This window comes from Dreissena polymorpha, chromosome 2 (assembly GCF_020536995.1).
Source record: "Dreissena polymorpha isolate Duluth1 chromosome 2, UMN_Dpol_1.0, whole genome shotgun sequence".
NCBI classification, from domain to species: domain Eukaryota; kingdom Metazoa; phylum Mollusca; class Bivalvia; order Myida; family Dreissenidae; genus Dreissena; species Dreissena polymorpha.
In genome coordinates this window covers 146,099,043-146,119,427 of record NC_068356.1, presented here as the reverse complement: position 1 = coordinate 146,119,427, position 20,385 = coordinate 146,099,043, and the positions used below count along the sequence as shown (strand labels likewise).

General features: G+C 36.7%; 2 long non-coding RNA genes across 2 annotated transcripts; one reads left to right on the top strand and one right to left on the bottom strand.

Moving 5' to 3' along the window:
• Nucleotides 1-855: 855 nt before the first annotated feature.
• LOC127870217 (uncharacterized) lies at nucleotides 856-2,632 on the bottom strand. The gene is made up of 3 exons (XR_008044699.1): nucleotides 2,499-2,632; nucleotides 1,292-1,365; nucleotides 856-914 (listed from the first exon to the last, which is right to left on the bottom strand). It is a non-coding gene; the product is annotated as an uncharacterized LOC127870217 (long non-coding RNA).
• A 12,623-nt stretch (nucleotides 2,633-15,255) lies between these two features.
• On the top strand, nucleotides 15,256-17,507 carry LOC127865489 (uncharacterized). Its single transcript, XR_008042640.1, has 3 exons — nucleotides 15,256-15,354; nucleotides 16,869-17,033; nucleotides 17,298-17,507. It is a non-coding gene; the product is annotated as an uncharacterized LOC127865489 (long non-coding RNA).
• The last annotated feature ends 2,878 nt before the right edge of the window (nucleotides 17,508-20,385 follow it).

Sequence of the window (20,385 nt, the reverse complement as noted above, 5' to 3'; positions counted from 1 at the left end):
CACTGATAGTTCAAAATAGTTATGCCATTCGTTATAAACATCAACATAGTGTGGTTATTTCTAAGCGTATGAGGTCCCCCGCACCTAGGGGTACAAAAGAGGGGACCCGGGGTGTGGCACTACCAAATTAATTTTATAGACTCACAAAAACTTGGACTTTTTTATAATAGCTGCGATTTTCAGCTATGTTTTTTTTCAACTAAAAGGCATTACATTTTGGTGTGTTCTTGTGTTTAGGGAGGGGGAAGCCGGAGTACCCGGAAACCGTCACCTGGTCGGTATGGTGACCAACAACCAATCTCACCTGCGGCGCGCAGCGCTTACGGAACCCTTGATGTCTATGAGGAGAGCGCTAACAAGACAGCCAAACACACACACATTGACCAAATTATATTTTTATGTATGTACATTTCAGTATTAAAATAATCTTGCTTAAAAGTTTACCAGACAGAGTATTGCCCGCTTCACAACATCCAATGGTTTTCTGTTACCATTTGATAAAAAATTCAGATTTTTAGTAACAGAACAATGGAAATAATCACTCAAAACAAACCATAACTTGACGTTGATTCCGATAAAGATAACATTAAAAGCAGATGGGTAAAATGGGGGACCGTTTCATAGTAACCCACTTTACGCGTTTTATTTACATATGAACGTTTTATAACATAACGAATTATAGACAGTGTCAACATTATAAAAAAAGGCAACCAATAAATTGTATTAATCTACATTTAAATCCGCAAACTTACTCAGTTAGAAGCCTCGGTCGCAATATGCAACAACAACAACAGCAACATGGCGGGAGGGAAGTTTGAATGGTCATTCCCCGGAAGTGCTCGATCATACGTGCCCCATTGCCAAAAGTATCAATGATTAGCGACACCAGCGTGAAGAAACACACGGATAGGTAGCTGTGTGATCAAACGAGAAGAAGGATCATACATATAGGTTCCACGAGTCTGTGTGTGTTTGGGCAACGATGCAAGTTCAAACATTCCAACTCATTTGAAAAGTTATTATGTATTTGTGATGCTATTTTTTATCATGCGAGTTCACAGCGGAGTTTTACCCTTGCAAGACGAAAAACGATACAATACTTAATCTTTTAAACAAGTGACAAATTCTGCTAATGTGTTTATTAAAACATATATAGATGTAGAATATGTTATATTAAGCATATAGAGATAAGAAAACTTTATAAACCATACAAATATTATGTCACGAATTAAGTACATTGTAAACAAAGAAGAGCACGAATGATACAGAAGGACTGAAAACAACACGTTACCAAGATGCAAACAGATCCAGGAGGAAGCTGATCTTTGGTGCCATCAGGGCCATTAACGCCATAACAATCGTCACCTGTAACACTCATTCAATGCATTACAATTTACCATACAAAGAAGGTAAGGTATACGTGAAATTTCTGAAAAACAACTAGATGCGTCATACACAATGATCACTAACCCCTCCTACGAGGCTACGACACAGACATAATTCTCAAGTCAGTTAAATAGAACTTGATTCCAAACCAACACGCATCTTTAGAGAAATGGCAAATGTTCATAATTCTAAACGAATGTATGGCAGCTATAATTCTTTCCTGTTCTGTCACATACACAGTAAGCCCATGTTTAAGGGTATTTTAACAAGCAGGAAAATAGTACAGAAAACACAATTGTGGGTACTATATTTTGTGTAATTGAAAATAAATCAATTCCAATGAATCTACCAAAACTGGTCGAAATCAATTCCATAACGAACACATTCATATTGATGACATTCAGCTTTGTATGTTCAAGCAAATTCTACCAACAGACAAAGAGCGATAATTCTGCCAGATCTGGGCGCAGTCATAATTCCTTTTATTGACGATCATCTACACATTGAGGTAATCCAGCTTTGAAAGTTTGAGCAAAATCAACAAAGAGGTAAAAGAGTTGAGTACACAAAATATTTCGGACTATATTCTATAGTGGAAAAAGGGAACAATTATTCTACGAAAAAGTTGTAAGAGCCAAATTTCAAATTTAAACGATCGTCAGAAAATTGTGGTTGTAAAAATTAAAAAAATACCAACCAAGCAGCTAAAACGTAATTGCAAAACAGACTAAGGTTCATTAGGTTCATTATTCAACCGAAACTGGTTGCAGCCAAATATCATTCTTTTACGTTCAGCTACACATTAATAAAGTCATTCCGCTGTAAAAGTTTCAGCGAAAGTTAAAGAGGTGTCGAAAACACAAGGTTCAGGACATACGGAAGTACCGAGGAATGGACAAGTGTATTGCTTATTGTCGTTCACCTTCAATCAAGGTGCAATGACTTCTGTTGCATTAGTGCATTTAAAGGTCGGGAAGGGGAATCCGAACTTACCGGTACGTTGCATTCGAGTGAAAATTTCGATTCATTATTTATTTAGATCCAATGTCAGATGCATATAAATTATTTTCGATATGGTGAAGAAAACAAAACACCAACCAGTTCTTTCTTACCGGATATAAGCCTAGGATAGTGGCGACCTTCCGCACCTTGACCCCGTTCCCATGGTAAACTTGGTGCAAGAACACGAGCTCCTCGAGGAAGATAGCTAGGCACGCGAGTACGAGCACGCACGCAACCGCCATCAGTACGGTACGAGGAAAGTCTGTGCGTAGTTCTGCCAGTATAAAACAGAATAATTAAAAAAAATAGAGCGATACACTTATATTTATTTTTTTTATTTGCACTTACGCTACTATTTGGAAAATAACCGCTTGCGTGTGTGCGCATTAAGTTCATACCTTTTAATTTTATACCGAATATACGTGTGGAGATTTGTTTAACACATATTTAAGCTCATTTTCGTCGTGCTCCTTAAATGAAGTCCTTGTGCCATTGTAGTTTCTTCTGGGAGGAACCAGCACTTCCGTGGCTCTTAATGCGCAGATCATGAGAATGATGTTTGAATGTGGGTCGAATATGCGACCTTTTACTTGCAAAAACACCATAAAATGGGGTCTCATTCCAAGATGTTAGTATTTTGAAAAAAAAAGATATTCAACAGGGATAATTTTAGGTCTGCGTCCTGTACGCATAGAAATCGCAGAGGACGCAAACATTTGCTATATATGCGTCCCGCGGACGCACAATCCTAAAAGTGTATAAATTATGAAACAAAAAAATATTTAGCGAACTTAGAAAAAAAGATTTTAAGACCAAAAAACGTGCAAATTGACCAAAAATTGCCGCCATTTTACTATTGCGCAATCAATAATCCGGGTAATTGAAAAGCTTAGTTTTGTATTCAACAATAGGAAGCGTCATTATGATACGGAGCATGGGTTGCATAGCACTATATTTTTCTGACATTTTGTAATTTTCTAGCAACAAATTAAAAGTCCTAGTGCATTTCATGTAAAAAAAATCTTCCTCGGGGAAAGCGGGCTTTTAATTTGAATGATGAATATAAACTCGTAGTGCTTTGTTTTAAAGTGGAAACTTTTTATGCTAATTACGTTGCATGTTAATGGCTACAGTCGAGATATGACAGTAAAACTGCTCATCTATTATAATGGTCAAGTCGGGTTATTGTTTGTCGCACTACACACGCGTGAATGTGATGTACAATGGCCTGTTTAAGTCTTGAAAATATTCTAGTCATAAATCTGTTAAGTTGCCTTTTAAAGTTCCCTGTTTAATTGCGACTAGATAGCCATGTGATGTCATTTAAACGTTGCAGTGTTTCAGATTGGGTCGGCCCTTCAGCTTTTGGCCGATAAAATTTGCAAATAGCCGAAGAAATTTTATTCATTGCGACAATCGGGCCGACAAATAAACCGTTCCTCAGACAATGCGACCGGAACATTTCTGTAGGAATAAGTCAAGTCTTTTGGACGATCAAATATCAGTGTGCATTCTAAACCGCGCGATTACGCGAATCGCACTATGTTTCCAAAGATCGCGCACATTTGCATCATGTGTGCGAGAATATTCGCGCGCTCCGAAAATTTAAAGAGCCGATTTACGATCGTCTGTCAATAACATGTATCTATTTACCCAACTTAAGCCCGCCATAAGGCGGGGCGTCGTTGTGTTGGAAAATCGATATTAACCAACGAGAGCGCACGCTTTGAGTGAGCGACAGCACTCGTCGGCAGTCAATACCTGCAGTCAAAATTATGCAGACGACTCGTGACGTAATTGACATAAGTGTTTGGTTTTGTGGCAGTTTGTTTGCTTTGTTAGACCTACCTTTCTATTCTGACGCTACGTTTTACACCACCACGATGAAATCGTGGCTAGTTACTTAAAAAACTGATGATGGCAACCGGGTATAATCCTCGTGGAAGTTTTGCATTTCATGCGTAATATTGTCGAAACATTTATTCGATGCGTAAAGCGTTTTAACAAATTATTTTTGAATTGATTTCGCATAACTGTAAACGTTTTGTTTAATTCGCAAATGGGCATAATAACATAAGTAATTTGAAAAATCCTCCGAATTTCAATGTTCGACGTTTAATGTAAACGCGACTGGATTATGGGTAATTGATAGAGTTGGAACATGAATGCATCCATCGATCAATACGTACGTTAGGGTTATATGTATCTAAGTATAAGCATTAGTTAATTTCTGTTGGAGTTTTGAATAGAAAACTCTTTGTAACACATCAGGAGAGAGACCTCACTATTAATTGTATCCATGAAATTCTCTCTTTACATTTAGCTGTCCTCGAATGCTTTGAGCTTTTATGGGTACACACGTACAGCTCATCCGGAAGGTAAATAGCTGGGAATTGGATTACTAGCATTGCAACTAGCTTTACAATGTGGCACTTGATAATAAAGTTTCATATTGATACATTTCCTAACCTCTTAAATTGGTCAGTTTTACCATCACATGCCCAGTAAACAGGATGTGAATGGGGAATTTCGGTTAAAAAAATCAAACTATAAAGCCTTGAGAAACGTACTAAACACATACACTCAGGGCATGGAAAAGTATAAGTGGCAAGGCTTAAGGGCCTCTTTTGAAGCGGCCTTAGAGGCATGGAAAAGAGCTGTACTTAGGAAATTGTTCTGACCATGAATAATTGAACTCTCCTAAGTCTATAGTTAAGTGTTATTTGAAGTAAAATGTTATTGGAATTACTTTTGATTTGTTTTCTTTATTAACTGTACGATAACAAAACTATCTGATTTTTTTTCATGATTTAGGACAAATTTTCGGAAAAAATACCATTGAGGACACCTGTCCTGAGGAAATTGGGGCCAATCTGAAACACTGTGTTGAAATACCCTGATCCACTATGTTTTTCTTCTGCTCATATATGGGACCTATACATGTTCTCTGGGACCCATAGATTTAAAACCTATGATTTTGATTTCTAAAATTATCCCTGATTCAATGTTTAAATCAAACAAAACACTCAGTTACCCTAAAGAGCCTTACGAAGATAAAAAAAACAATACGTAGGCGGCTCTCTGGATATAGCAACACATGGTCGATCGTGCCTATAGCAATAAGGAGACGACGCTCTAGATAGAGCAATACATGGCCGATCGTACCTATAGCGATACAGCGACGACTCTCTAGAGAAAGCAGCACATGGTCGATCGTACATATAGCAATACATGCACGACGCTCTTGATATAGCAACACATGGCCGATCATAACTATAGCACGACGCTCTAGAGATAACAACACATGACATATCATACATATAGCAATACATAGACTACAGAGATAGAAACACCTGGCCGATTATACCTATCGCAATACAAAATCGACGCTCTAGAGGTAGCAACACATGGTCGATCTTACCTAGCAATACAGAGACGGCGCTCTAAGAATAGAAATGCATGGCCGACTGTACCTAGAGCAATACAGAGACGACGTTCGAGATATAGCAACACATGACCGATCTTACCTATAGCAAAACAGAGACGTCGCTCTCATAATAGAAATGCATGGCCGATCATAATTATAGCAATACAAAGACGACGTTCTAGATATAGCAATACATGGCAGATCGTACCTATAGCAATACGGAAATGACGCTGTAGATATAGATATACATAGACGTTCAAACCTAAAGTAATAATGAGATGACGCTATAGATTTAGCAATACATGGACGTTGAAACCTACAGTAATAATGAGACGATGCTCTAGATATAGCAATACATGGCCGATCGTATATATAGCAATACGGAGACGACGTTCTAGATATAGCAACACATGGCCGATTGTATCTATAGCAATACGGAAATGACGCTCTCGATACAGCAAAACAGGCCGATCTAACATTTGTAAATAAAGCAATATGTGAGAGATCTAAGCGCGTTCGATTTAGTAAAACAATCCCAATCCAATTAACTTTAGATGCGTGTAACTAATGTGTAAAACACATTCTTAAATTATTATGTTAAACCAAAACAATCCCAATAGTTACATTGTAGATATAGCAGGACGGGACCAACCTTACCTCTGTAGATAAAATAAATACGGAAACGAGGCAGTGTATATATAGCCATACGATGTCAAAATTAACGTAGTAGATACAAAAAATACGCGCCCCGACGTACCGCTGAATAGCACTGACGTATCCGGGTAGTCGTTGGAACAGTTTGCCGTCATACTGTTATGTTGAAAATGTGACCCGACCATCTGTCACTGATTGGTGCGCGGTCGCGTTGTTTTTCGTGGAAAACGCCTTCCATTCACCTGTTACATCAAGATACTGTCATTACTCTTATTTTTGCATTTTGTTTGACTATTTAGATTAACAAAAACCATGAGTGTAAACTTAAAATTCAATATTTTCGGAAAGTATGCAGAAAAATCTTCCGTTTTACATGATAATGTCGTGTAGCTTTTTTCTAGCAAACACTATTGATGTAATTTTCCAAATTTTTGCTTAAATGTCAACCTTAACTGTGCGGAATCCAAAGCTTTACATTAAAGGGACCTTTTCACAGATTTTGGAATATATTGAAGTGTGTTATTACATGCTTTATATTGATAAACATTTGATATAAAAGCCTCCAGTAAAAAAATAAGAAAAAAAGTAACCCTTAACTGGGCTCGAACCACTGACCCCTGGAGTAAAAGTCTAACGCTAAGACCACTCGGCCATTCATGCCCAGTAAAAGTCTAACGCTAAGACCACTCGGCCATTCATGCCCATACAATTAATAAAGCAATCCTAATAGTGTCACAAAATATAACGACAACAACAGAACTTTCCAAACTATTCAATCGTTTCGCGTTGCAAAGCTTTATAATTTTCAGGTTTTGAAATCTTCAACATATGCTTATAATGGATTTTTTATAGCACGGTAAATGTTCAGTATTACTGTTTCAGCACAAGTATCAACGAAAATTTGCGAATCTGAATCTTCTTTTTTTTAATTTTGTCCATTAACCAAAACGTGAAAATGTCCCTTCAATGAAAACCTTATCTTTGAGAGGTGGTAAGATATTCAAATAAGATAGACATATCGAATAAAACATTATTGTGTAAGCATTAAAACGTCACCTACACCACTGTAAAGTGTAATTTTTATTGAACGAAAACATACCATGTTTAATTACATGTGAATATTCAGTAATACAAACATGAAAATTGCAAGTTTAAATGTCATCAGAAAAATGATCCCAGTCGATCGAAAAATATTAAAGGTGTAATTAAATTGCCTGCATACCATACTGCGAGTTCGTTCGTTGTTGTTTTCAAACGAAAATGCAGCATTAAAAAAAATAAGAGGAAGTACACACGTACTTACATAGTATAGCAAGATATCCACTTTTTCATACTGGACGTATATATATACATGAGTATCCTATACTTGCACACATCATTTGTTTATTTGAACAGTGTTATCAAGCGCGTATTGTACCCGTTTGCAATCGACGACGTTCAAAATTTGTATACTTCTAACCGTTGCTCTTGTTGTTAATTTTGTTAATTACTCAATATTTAATTTAATGTCGCAAAGAATAAATTCAGCTCTATCGATTATCAATTAAGATGATATACGTGTCGATTTAAGTATCCATATATCACACACATCCTCCTGATAATGATATAACTTAACTGTAATCTTTATCTTGTTTGATTACTTTGTCTCGTTCATGTTCTGAGTTCGTCATTTTGCCGCGGAAATCTATTTATTAAGTCTAGCAATTATATTAAGTTAGAACAACGTACATAAAACAACGTCACACCAAACCAGCGACACACGTGTGCCAGTCAAACGAATTATCTGGTAATGATAATATCAGCTTATACGTGAAGCGTAAAGTTAGCATCGTAGCCACGCTGACGAACGACGAGGCTATTGCCTCGGCTTAATGTAATTACCAACTTATATTAGTTTATGAAATACCCCCGACTTATGTCTTCAGATAATTTGAATGTGATGTCGATTTATTGATTTTTATGATTGATTATTATTCAGATTTAAAACACATAATATACAAATTATAAATCTAATTTACATAACAATTATTTCTAAAAGTATAACAATTATTACTAAAGTATTTGAGATTGCTGCTGAACAAAACCTATGGTCTAAAAACTGCCGTAAAAATAATATGAATTAAGATATGGCAATAAAAGGGACAAAAAAGTGCGGAAAAATAAAAAGTCTTAATAAAGCGTATCACCTCAGACTAGTTTTGAAGGGAATAGATCAGCAACTAACTCACACTTAAAATATCAAATAAAATTAAATTAAAATATGTCGCATAGCAAAATAAGTAAAAAGGAAATCTGGAATAAAAACCATTTGGACTACCGGTACTTTTTGTATAAATCACTAGATGACTATCATAAATAAAATAAAAACTTAAGGAGAGAATGTGAGGGCATGTCTCCAGAGCATGAGACGGATTTAAAGTCGCATTAAGGTACGCCACTGGCACTAAAAATATATAAGTTTAATGTATGTAACGAAATGCGTGTGTGATGAGATTTGTAACAGATTGGATTCGCTTACATTATGTTCATTGGTAGGCGCGTTACAGTAATACTTAGCATCTGTTACTTAGCAAACTAGCATTTAAAAGTTTGAAGCTGGGAACAAGTCATGTGCACCATCTTCTAAACGATCAATCAATATATAGTGATATCCTTAAATCACGAAATTTCCGGAAAATCTACAATCAGAGTTGTCGTTCCTAGCTCTCACGAACACATACCGTCGTGCAGTAATTGATCTTGGAATTAAAATGCCTTTAAAATGGATGTTCTTTTTATAGCCTTTTTCTTATTTTATGAAAATCAGTGCGCTGGTCTACACACAAAAATAGTCATTTTAAAGTTCACAGACAAAATCTCCCGGCAAATAACTACACCAGTAATATCTAAATCGATCATCACCACGTGGTGTGCATTGGCGGCAAGGATTTAGTTACAGCCGTGCTAAGGACAAGTCAAATATCTGTGCCATACCCGTAGCCGGGGGGGGGGGGGTGCGTTGCAACCCAATATTTTTTTACGAGTCTGTTAAAGCTGTAACTGCAATAGATATCATAACGTAATGATGAACCCTACTTGTTGTGGGTTGAAATCCCAGTCCAATAACCTTTTTCGACAATCATTGAAATGGCTGGGTAACAATTTGATTAACTTGAATAAATAATCTTATAAAAAAAGTACAGTTTAGATGTTTATTAACGGAATGTTATGCCAGCTTCCGAAAATGACTGAAATCAAAGGACGCAATGTTGACTATTGCCGAAGACTAATGAGTCACTGGTTAATAATTTGGTATAATACCACGATTTATAACAATTACACATTCGTTGACATTGTGCACAGCATTTTCGACAGACTGCGTTGTCTTTTTGTTATATCCCCGTACAACAATTTTCGGAAAAACCTAAACAGTTTTCCACAAAAAATTATCAGCTATGCTCAAGACAGGAAAATGTTGTTGTTGTATGGAAAGAAAACAAATCATTTTAACAAAACAATGCAATTTTTTTGTAGTTTACCATCACTTAATGGGATCTGTTCTGCTCCAAGTACAGAACTTTCTACAATGAGTTAATTATGTCAAACTTGACACTAGGAAATATGTCCTACTCTTTAACAGTTGTTATAATGAATTTAAAACGTTATAACATATGATCAGGTGGACGTTAACGCTGAATGTTCTTTAACTGTGACGGAACTTGAGCATAATGGGCAAATACGTCAATCTTTTTTCATCAACGTCCCGGTATACATTTCTAATGACTTTGAGACCTTAGGGCCAGAAGTTTGTGGTAATAGGGTCTTAATGAAGCCTTAATTGTTATATGTTTCTGAAATTCGTTTAGAAAAAGATAACTAATTTGTTAAAAATAGTTTTAAAACATAATAGTAACCAGTCATACCATTTTGATTTCTGTTTAGTATTGATGCAGATTAGAGAATACCAAGTTTTGTTAATCAGTGTTTGTTGTACAATACACTATTTTAACGTTTAGAGCAATCTTAATATCCATAGTAGCAGACAAACGATTGTTTTGAAAAAGGAGTCAAATATTGCCTTTGCTTGAGTTATGAATGGTAGAATTTTGGAATGGTAAAATACACCAAATTTATCCAGATTCAAATAAATAATTATATTTTATACCGTTCTTACTGTTGATAATACATTCTATAAATTTGCTGTTGCATATGTAAACAAAGTGTATGCGCGCATACTAGCTTCGTGTTAAACACCGTATAAAACAAGAAACCGTCGGAGACGGGTGATGCTCCCCAAAGGGTTTTTTTGTCACAAAATTGCACTATATATTCAGATAAAGGGAAACGTCTAGTAGTCGGGGAGAAAAGAATTGCACTATATGTACATTTAGTGGAAAATTAGCGGACACATCCTCCCGCACCTATCCACTTCGCCACTTCGTTATTCAATAACAATCGTTAATGGGAAAATTCGCACCCCCTTTTCAACACTCTGGCTACGGGCCTGTGTGCGGCGGTTGCGGTATTACCTATTATGCAAAGCATCTATCGGTCTTTCTGTGAATCATAAAATAATGACAAAGTCAAACGACGTGTGCGTTTAAAGTGTGCGTCAACGACTTTACAAAATACGCAGATTGAGTGCCAATTACTATTGAATGCAAACACAAACGCACACGCAGTGACGAAGGGAACTGCAGTTTTACATGGAAGACATTAGCAAGTAGTCAAGTACTAGTGATTGAGTTTTCTCGTCTTAGTTAGTTTTATATACAAAATGTATTAGCATATTGCACTGACGGATTTATGTGTTGTACATATATATATATATATACGAGTGACGTCACGCTTACCAAGGTTACCAAAACGACTTGCGTTAATACGTAAACGTTGAATATAGAATTGGTATCAGCAGTTTTGGTACGTTAATGTCTATCATTAAACGTTGATAAATCGTTGGTTAGTTGGAATCCGTCGGTGCCAAGAAAACGTTATCCAAAAACACTGGCCTTTTGGTCGCAGTTAACAGGACCATGCAGATGCACAGAAAAGCTAGTAAGGCTATAGGCAGAACCACGTTCAGGACGATCTATAGAGCGCGGCCGCCACGTCCGACAGATACTAGTATTCGGACCAGTTACCTACGACATCCATCATCTGCTCTGTTTTCAACTCGAACAAAGGCCCATTGAGGATGACCATCAAATCCCTACACATTCAAACTAAAAGTAGGAGAACGTTACAGCAAGACACCGTCTGTGTATCAAAAATGGGAGTCAAACGGGTACTTCTTAACGTTTACAGAACACGTGGATTCGAGCACCTCCATAGGCTCCCAGATCACGTTGTTGGCGCCTTAACCAGCGTCTTAACCAGATAAACATCGACGACGTCCACAAGTTGCGGTACTTTGTTATGGAATTATACTGTACTTCGTCAGGTTTCCAGACGCCATCAACAAGTAAATTGACGCCCATAACACAAGGGAATGCACGCGCAACACAGATGAAGTGTACGTTAGGCCAATAAACGGCGAGTTTTCCGGCCAATGGAAGATTTTCATCGAACTCGATCGTAATAGGTCACTGAACAAAATGATATCCAAACTGACGTTGACGACAAAATGCGTCAGAGATGGAACTAACTTTTTTCCAAGACTGCCCACCAGTGATAAAATTTTTGACATTAACCCATTTATGCCTAGTGGACTCTGCCATCCTTCTAAATTGGATCAATTTATTTCCAAAATTAGGGATGTCTAGTATATTTATTTCTATATTTAGAATATTTATTACAGAAATTCCTTTAAGCAAACAGCGCAGACCCTGATGAGACACCACATCATGCGGCGTCTCATTTGGCTCTACGCTGTTTGCCAATGCCTTTTTTCTAGACGCTAGGCATAAATGGGTTAAAGTTATCTCAGAAAATCTACGGGCCCACCACAAATTTAAGGCGCCATAGGCGAGTGGGCCATTGCTATTTCGAATTCGAAACGGACTGAAACGGCGTCAAAAAACATATACGTTTAAGCTACTTTCGTGTAATTGTTCTTATTAGTTGTACTCAATGATAAACTCAAAACAAGTAAGGAACAAGAGCACCGCCTTGCGGGTGCAGACCGCTCATCTATTTTTCTTTTCAAAGGTGTAGAGACCTATCTCAATTTCAATCACAAAGGAGGGAGGGGTGGAGTGAAGAGGGGTGTATAGTGTGGGGTGTGGTCATTTATTACATTATCTTCCAAAAATGCAAAAAAATACAAAAAAACTATATATTTTTTTTTTTGGGGGGGGGGGGGGGGGGATTCTTGGGTGGGATGGTTGGACGGTAATTCAAAAATAAAATAATAAAAATAAATATTTGTGTTTTTAACCATGTTTGAACAAAACAAGAGATGTGTTTGTCAAAGCGCCACTTTGAAATAATTTTTTATATTTTTTTACCTTTGGCCTTGAAGGATGACTTTGATCTTGAACTTCCACCACTCAAAATGCGCAGCTTTATGAGAACACCGCTTTGAAATATTTTTTTTGGATCTTTGACCTTGAAGGATGACCTTGACGGATGACTTTGACCTTGAAATTCCACCACTCAAAATGTGCAGCTACATGATAACGCCGCTTTGAGATAAAAAAATTACCTTTGACCTTGAAGGATGACCTTGACCTTGAAGAATGACCTTAATCTTCCACCACTCAAAATGTGCAGCTTCATGAGAACGCTGCTTTGAAATTTTATATATATTTTTTTACCTTTGACCTTGAAGGATGATCTTGACCTTGAACTTCCACCACTCAAAATGTGCAGCTTCATGAGAACGCCGCTTTGAAATTTTTTATATATTTTTTTTTTGACCTTGAAGGATGACCTTGACCTTGAACTTCCACCACTCAAACTGTGCAGCTTCATGATAACGCCGCTTTGAAAATTTGTTGGTTTTTTTACCTTTGACCTTGAAGGATGACCTTAACCATGAAGAATGACCTTGAACTTCCACCACTCAAAATGTGCAGCTTCATGAGAACACCGCTTTGAATTTATTTATTTTTACTTTTGACCTTGAAGGATGACCTTGACCTTGAAGGATGACCTTGACCTTAAACTTCCACCACTCAAAATGTGCAGCTTCATGAGAACGCCGCTTTGAATTTTTTTATATTTTTTTTTACCTTGAAGGATTACCTTGACCTTGAAGGATGACCTTGACCTTGAACTCCCACCACTCAAAATGTGCAGCTTCATGAGATACACATGCATGCCAAATATCAAGTTGCTATCTTCCATATTGAAAAAGTTATGGCCAATGTTAAAGTTTTCAGACGGACAGACGCCATATATTTGACATTTGACCTTGAAGGATGACCTTGACCTTCACCTTACACCATTCAAAATGTTCAGCTCCATGAGATATACTTGCATGCCAAATATCAAGTTGCTATCTTCAATATTGAAAAAGTTATGGCCAATGTCAAAGTTTTCGGACGGACAGACACCATAAATTTGACATTTGACCTTGAAGGATGACCTTGACCTTTCACCACTCAAAATGTGCAGCTCCATGAGATACACATGCATGCCAAATATCAAGTTGCTATCTTCAAAAGTGAAAAAGTTATGGTCAATGTTAAAGTTTTTTTCGGACAGACGGACAGACTGACTGACATACTGACAGACAGTTCAACTGCTATATGCCACCTTACCGGGGGCATAAAAATTATTTTTTGGGGTGGGGGTGGGGGGTATAGTGTGAGGGTGTGGTGGTCATTTATATGATGATCTTTCATTAAAAAAAATAATGGGGGGGGGGGGGGATTGAGGAGGGATTCGTGGGGTGGGGGCGTGGGGGATGGTTTGGGTGGAGTCTATTGTGGTATGTCAGGTAAGAGTTGTTTTGTCAAAGTATCAATCAAATCTAATCATAAATAAAGAAGTTATGGCAATTTTAGCAAAATTTAATAATTTGACCTTGAGAGTCAAGGTCATTCAAAGGTCAAGGTAAAATTCAACTTGCCAGGTACAGAACCCACATGATAGCATGAAAGTACTTGAAGTTTAAAAGTAAAAGCCTTGATACTTTAGAAGTAAAGTGGATCTAAACACATAATGTAACCATATATTCAAAGTTACTAAGTAAAAAAAGGGCAATAATTCTGTAAAAATAACAACCAGAGTTATGCAACTTGTTCATTACTGTCCCCTTATGATAGTTTGCGAGTGTTCCAAGTATGAAAGCAATATCTATCATACTTTAGGGGTAAAGTGGACCAAAACACAAAACTTAACCAAATTTTCAAGTATAAAGGGCCCATAATTCCGTCAAAATGCCAGTCAGAGTTACATAACTTTGCCTGCACAGTCCCCTTACCATAGTAATTAAGTGTTGCAAGTATGAATGCAATAGCTTTGATACTTTAGGAAAAAAGTGGACCTAAACACAAAACTTTACCAAATTTTCAATTTTCTAAGTATAAAAAGGGCACATAATTCTGTCAAAATGCCAGTCAGAGTTACATAACTTTGCCTGCACAGTCCCCTTATGATAGTAAGTAAGTGTTGCAAGTATGAAAGCAATAGCTTTGATACTTAAGGAATAAAATGGACCTAAATACAAAACTTAACCAAAATTTTCTAAGTATAAAAAGGGCACATAATTCTGTCAAAATGCAAGCCAGAGTTATCTCACTTTGCCTGCCCAGTCACCTCATGATAGTAAGTAAGTGTACAAAGTTTGAATGCAATAGCATTGATACTTTATGAAAAAAGTGGACCTAAACGCAAAACTTAACCAGACGCCGACGCCAAGGTGCAGTGTGGCCATACCACGTGGTTTGTGACGTCATTTTGGCTAGCACGCTAAGTAGAAATTTGTCAACATTGGCCCCGCTTAGAAATTTCAAATCCACGTAAGTATCTTATTATTTACTCTTTTTTGACGAAATAACGCGCAGGCTAATGGAAAAGTTGAGCACTATTCCCGGTTATATAAATATTTGTCACCAGATGAGTAGTTTAGTCTATCATTCGAGGCAAATTCCTAGTTTTTACGTTACAATGCACGCAAGCACGACAAGCACATTTGAAATCGTCCAAAATATATGTTTTATATTCCTTTTTGCAGTGAACCAATATGTGCGGACGTGATTAATTCCATATAAAATGTGTTTTGTTCGAAAAAATTACCTGAAAACACCACTTAATGACATTTCTAATGGACATCAACACTTTGGCTAACACGACAAGCAACGAAATTCAAGGCAAGCACGGCAAGTCGATATTCGGCTAGAACGACCATTTGTTATTAATAATGTTTCTGAAGCGATGTTATTGTTGAGGTAATAAACACAAATTTAATATGAATTTCAAAACATTTTCTTGGTCCGGCACAGTAAACACAAAAATATAATGTTGGACAATAACTGCGATGCTGTCTTGCACAAGTGCTATAAACAAATTTGAAGCTTTCACCGAGAACAATCCTTGGAATGTAACAGAGATACTATAAGTCTGAAAAAAGTTCAAACTTAATGTGGCGAATGTCTGACAAACCCTTCTGGAGTCAGGTTTCAATTTAATCTTTTGATTTCGATGAACAGTCCACAATAACTCAACTATCGTTAAAACGAACTGATGCTCATTGTGTCATTTTCGACCTTAAATGGCCCACAAGTCATCCGGGGGTGGCTAGAAGCCGATTCATGTCACACTAGGATGTCTTCAAGCCGACTTTTGTCAACCGGGGTGACTAGACGCCGATTCATGTCACCCTGGGGTGACATGAACCCGATTATAGTCACCCGGTGATGACTAGCGTCGGCTTGAAGTTACCCAAGGGTGACATGAATAGGCTTCTAGTCACCCCCGGCCGACTTGTGGGCCATTTCAGGTCGACAATAAGCCGAACTTATTGATATAAAATGCAACATTTGACGCAACATATCAACACATGTTCCTTTGATCGTTTTATCCTTAAGTGACAGATGCTGACGTATATTAGCACTTGTATTTTTGGTAGGATTAGATAAGTAATATTTGATTAGTAGCATAGTGATGTACGTTTTGATAAAGCAATACTCAATGCACACATAGATTAATAACAAGTGATATATCGATCTGAGTTGCAGTTAGCTTGGCTTTCGATTAATCATACTGTAGGTTATGTCCATGTTCTTTCCAACTGTTAAGGCCATTGCAAGGATTAAACTATACTGTTGTTAACAATGTTTTAAATTGTTGTAAAATGTAGATTTAGTAATGCGCCGTTGTCTTGTAATTATTTATGGCTAAGTAGATGATATATTTGAAACGGTAACACACATGACAAATACATCATATGATTATAATACTGGTGACAGCACAGTGAATACATAATAACAAATGCATAATTATTTATTTCATTTAACATATTTGATGTTTTTAGATACACATGATGACGACCGAAGAGCGATATATTTGTGCCATATGCGCCAGAGGGTACAAGCACAGGCGCAATTTGGTTTACCATGAAAGAACAAACGCTGGGATGTTACCCTTTTAACTGTTGCGGCGTTGGGTTTTCATCAAGACGACAATTACAAAGATACAGGTCATTATCATATAGCGCTTTTAGTCAGTAGAAAAATCACAGTCGGCTGTCTTATTTTACTTGCGATTCTAAACATTTCGAATTATGTACATTGCAGTTTCACTACATAAACATTATCTTTAGAAAGCTGTGATAAACAGTCTTAATCAAAACGCGTTATAGATGTATAAGATACACATTTCCCAAATCATGAACTAGTTAATTATTGTAAATAAGTAGCAAAGAGTGTACGTGTAGGATTATTATGCTTATGAATGCTTACAGGTGCAATGTACACGGTGACGGAAAAACTATCTTTGCCTTTATTGTGGAAAAGAATTCGCAACGAAAGTAGATTTAGATGCCCACTCTGCCCGGGAACAGCGCACTCGAGAGATCGAGTGCGAGATATGCAACCACAAGGCCACAACACGGGCTCATCTCCGAGAACATCTCAAAACACACAGCGAGGAATAAACACACGTTTGCCATGTGTGCAAAGCCGCCTATAAACATATAAGTTCACTGTATAGGCACTATGGGCAAAAGCACAAATGACGTGTATACAGTGGTTTTACCTGTTTGTGATTTATTTGTGATTTACCCGTGATTTATTTGTGATTTATCCGTGATTGAATTGTTGCGATAAAAGCATAATCATCAAATCTCAAGCATAATTAACATTTGAACCGTATCTGTTTATACGATGATGTTTACTTGTTGCGTTTTTTTTTACTTTTTTATGTTTTGTTAATGCTACTGTTATATTATAGCAGTTGCGATTTGTATTGTGATTAAAATGTAATTTTATAATTGTGATTAATGCTTTATAATCAGATCTCAAGCATAATTAACATTTGAATCGTATCTGTTTATACCACGATGTTAACTTATTGCGTTTCTTTTCTTTTTATTGTATTTTATTATTTTGTTAACGCTACTGTTATATTACAGCAATTGTGATTTAGATTGTGATTTACATGTGCTTCAATGATGCCATTTAACATTGTTTCATTAATTAAAATTATTAATAAACATACACTGCGTTGTGTTAATTTCTGAAACAAAATCTTGAACAATCTTCGTTGTTCGTTAACTGCATGGAGCAAATCAAACGTAAAAAGCAAAGACAACTGAGCATTTGTGTAATATTATACTTTGCTTTTATCCAAAATTTCTCAATTATCTATGTGACACACAATGCTTAATGCCGAAATATAAAATGGAGTATTAAATTAGGGCAGTTTAAATGTTGTACAGTTTTGGACAAAAATAGAGTTATTAAAACAACGTTTGAATCAATGCTGCTCAAAGCTTCAATTAATTATTTGCAAGCAATTATGATCGGATTCACAAAGGCGACAATAAACACATACCATTAGCATTTATTTGAGTGAGATAAATATTCGGCACAATTGTGTCGTGTACTGAGAAAACTGGGCATAATGCATGTGCGTAAAGTGTCGTCCCAGATTTGCCTATGAAGTCAGCACAGGCTAATAAGGGACGACATTTTCCGCGTAAAGTGTCGTCCCAGATTTGCCTGTGCAGTCAGCACAGGCTAATCAGGGACGACACTTTCCGCCTAAACCAGATTTTCGCTAAGAAGAGACATTATTTAAACGAAAAATTCCATAAAAGCGGAAAATGTCGTCCCTGATTAGGCTGTGCGCACTGCACAGGCTAATCTGGGATGACAAATTTGCGCACAAGCATTATGCCCAGTTTTCTCAGAACACGACACAATTAACTTAAATAATAAAAATAACACACTATGCATATGAATAATTATATATATATATCTCGCTCAAGTCAAGCTACTAAAACACGGAATTCTTCAGAAAGGCGGTTTCTTATCAAATTTCTTCCATGTCTAGTCCAAGTCTGTACGTAGGCAATAACTTGCTTTCGTTTCTCCTCGCACCGTCCCACCGTACACCTAAAGTTCCCATGGCAACGGCATTTCGACTCTGGTCAATTTTGGCCTCTTTTGCCTTCGGTTTCACACGCAGTCTCCCCGGGTTGTCAAACTCGTGGTCACTAATATTGAAATAAATACAAATAAATACATTACTACAGTTGGTTGAAAAAACATGTTGTTGTTTTTTTCTTTTAAATTTTACTTAAAATATTCCGAATGGACATATTACATGTATTTCCATTATAACAGTTTGTGCACGACTAAATAAGCTTTACGGACAAACAAAATTACCGAATATCGGAAGAGCTCTTGATGTTTGGTTCATCTTCACCTTTGCCATCGACGTTATATTGACCAACGAGTTTGTACACATTCTTTTTCGAGGTTGTATAGAAGAAGTGCCTGAAAGTTTTAACAATAGTTTGGGTTGGAATCTAAATGCATCGGAGGTCAATTTAGGGCATAATATGAAATAAACACGACTTATAAGCCTGTTATCCGCGAGTGACTATATGAAAATGGAATTATAACATTTTTAATGGTTTTAATTTTAAGGCAGTGTAGTATATCGACATTAAGTGACTATAACTATAAACATACATAATTATGTTCGCACAACTATGTTCCATATGTATGCATACTTGTTTATTAGTTTTAGCAAAAACTGTTCTCGGTAATATAAGTATTAAATTACTGACCCTTCACCCTCACGGACGAAGAGTCTTATTTATGGTAACATTATGTCTGAATTTCGATTCAGAAGTTTCTTATAAGTGCAGATTATGTTCATCTGTTCTGTTTAAAGATTTTAAAACTTTACTTTTTATAAATTGTACACGGCTGAACGCACACAGGACAGGGCACAGAATCACACGAAGACAGTAAATAGACACGAACTATTAAAGGGACACACACATTTAAAATAATTGAAGAATATTGTTTGACAACATAGACGTTACCAATTCTATACTAATAACAACTAGTCGTTCTAGCCGAATATCGACTTGCCGTGCTTGCCTTGAATTTCGTTGCTTGTCGTGTTAGCCAAATTGTTGATGTACATTAGAAATGTCATTAAGTGGTGTTTTCAGGTAATTTTTTCGGACAAAACACATTTTATATGGAATTAATCACGTCCGCACATATTGGTTCACTGCAAAAAGTAATATATAACAGATATTTTGGACGATTTCAAATGTGCTTGTCGTGCTTGCGTGCATTGTAACGTTAAAACTAGGAATTTGCCTCGAATGATAGACTAAACTACTCATCTGGTGACAAATATTTATATAACCGGGAATAGTGCTCAACTTTTCCCTTAGCCTGCGCTTTATCTCGTCAAAAAAGAGTAAATAATAAGATACTTACGTGGATTTGAAATTTCTAAGCGTGACCAATGTTGACAAATTTCTACTTAGCGTGCTAGCGAAAATGACGTCACAAACCACGTGG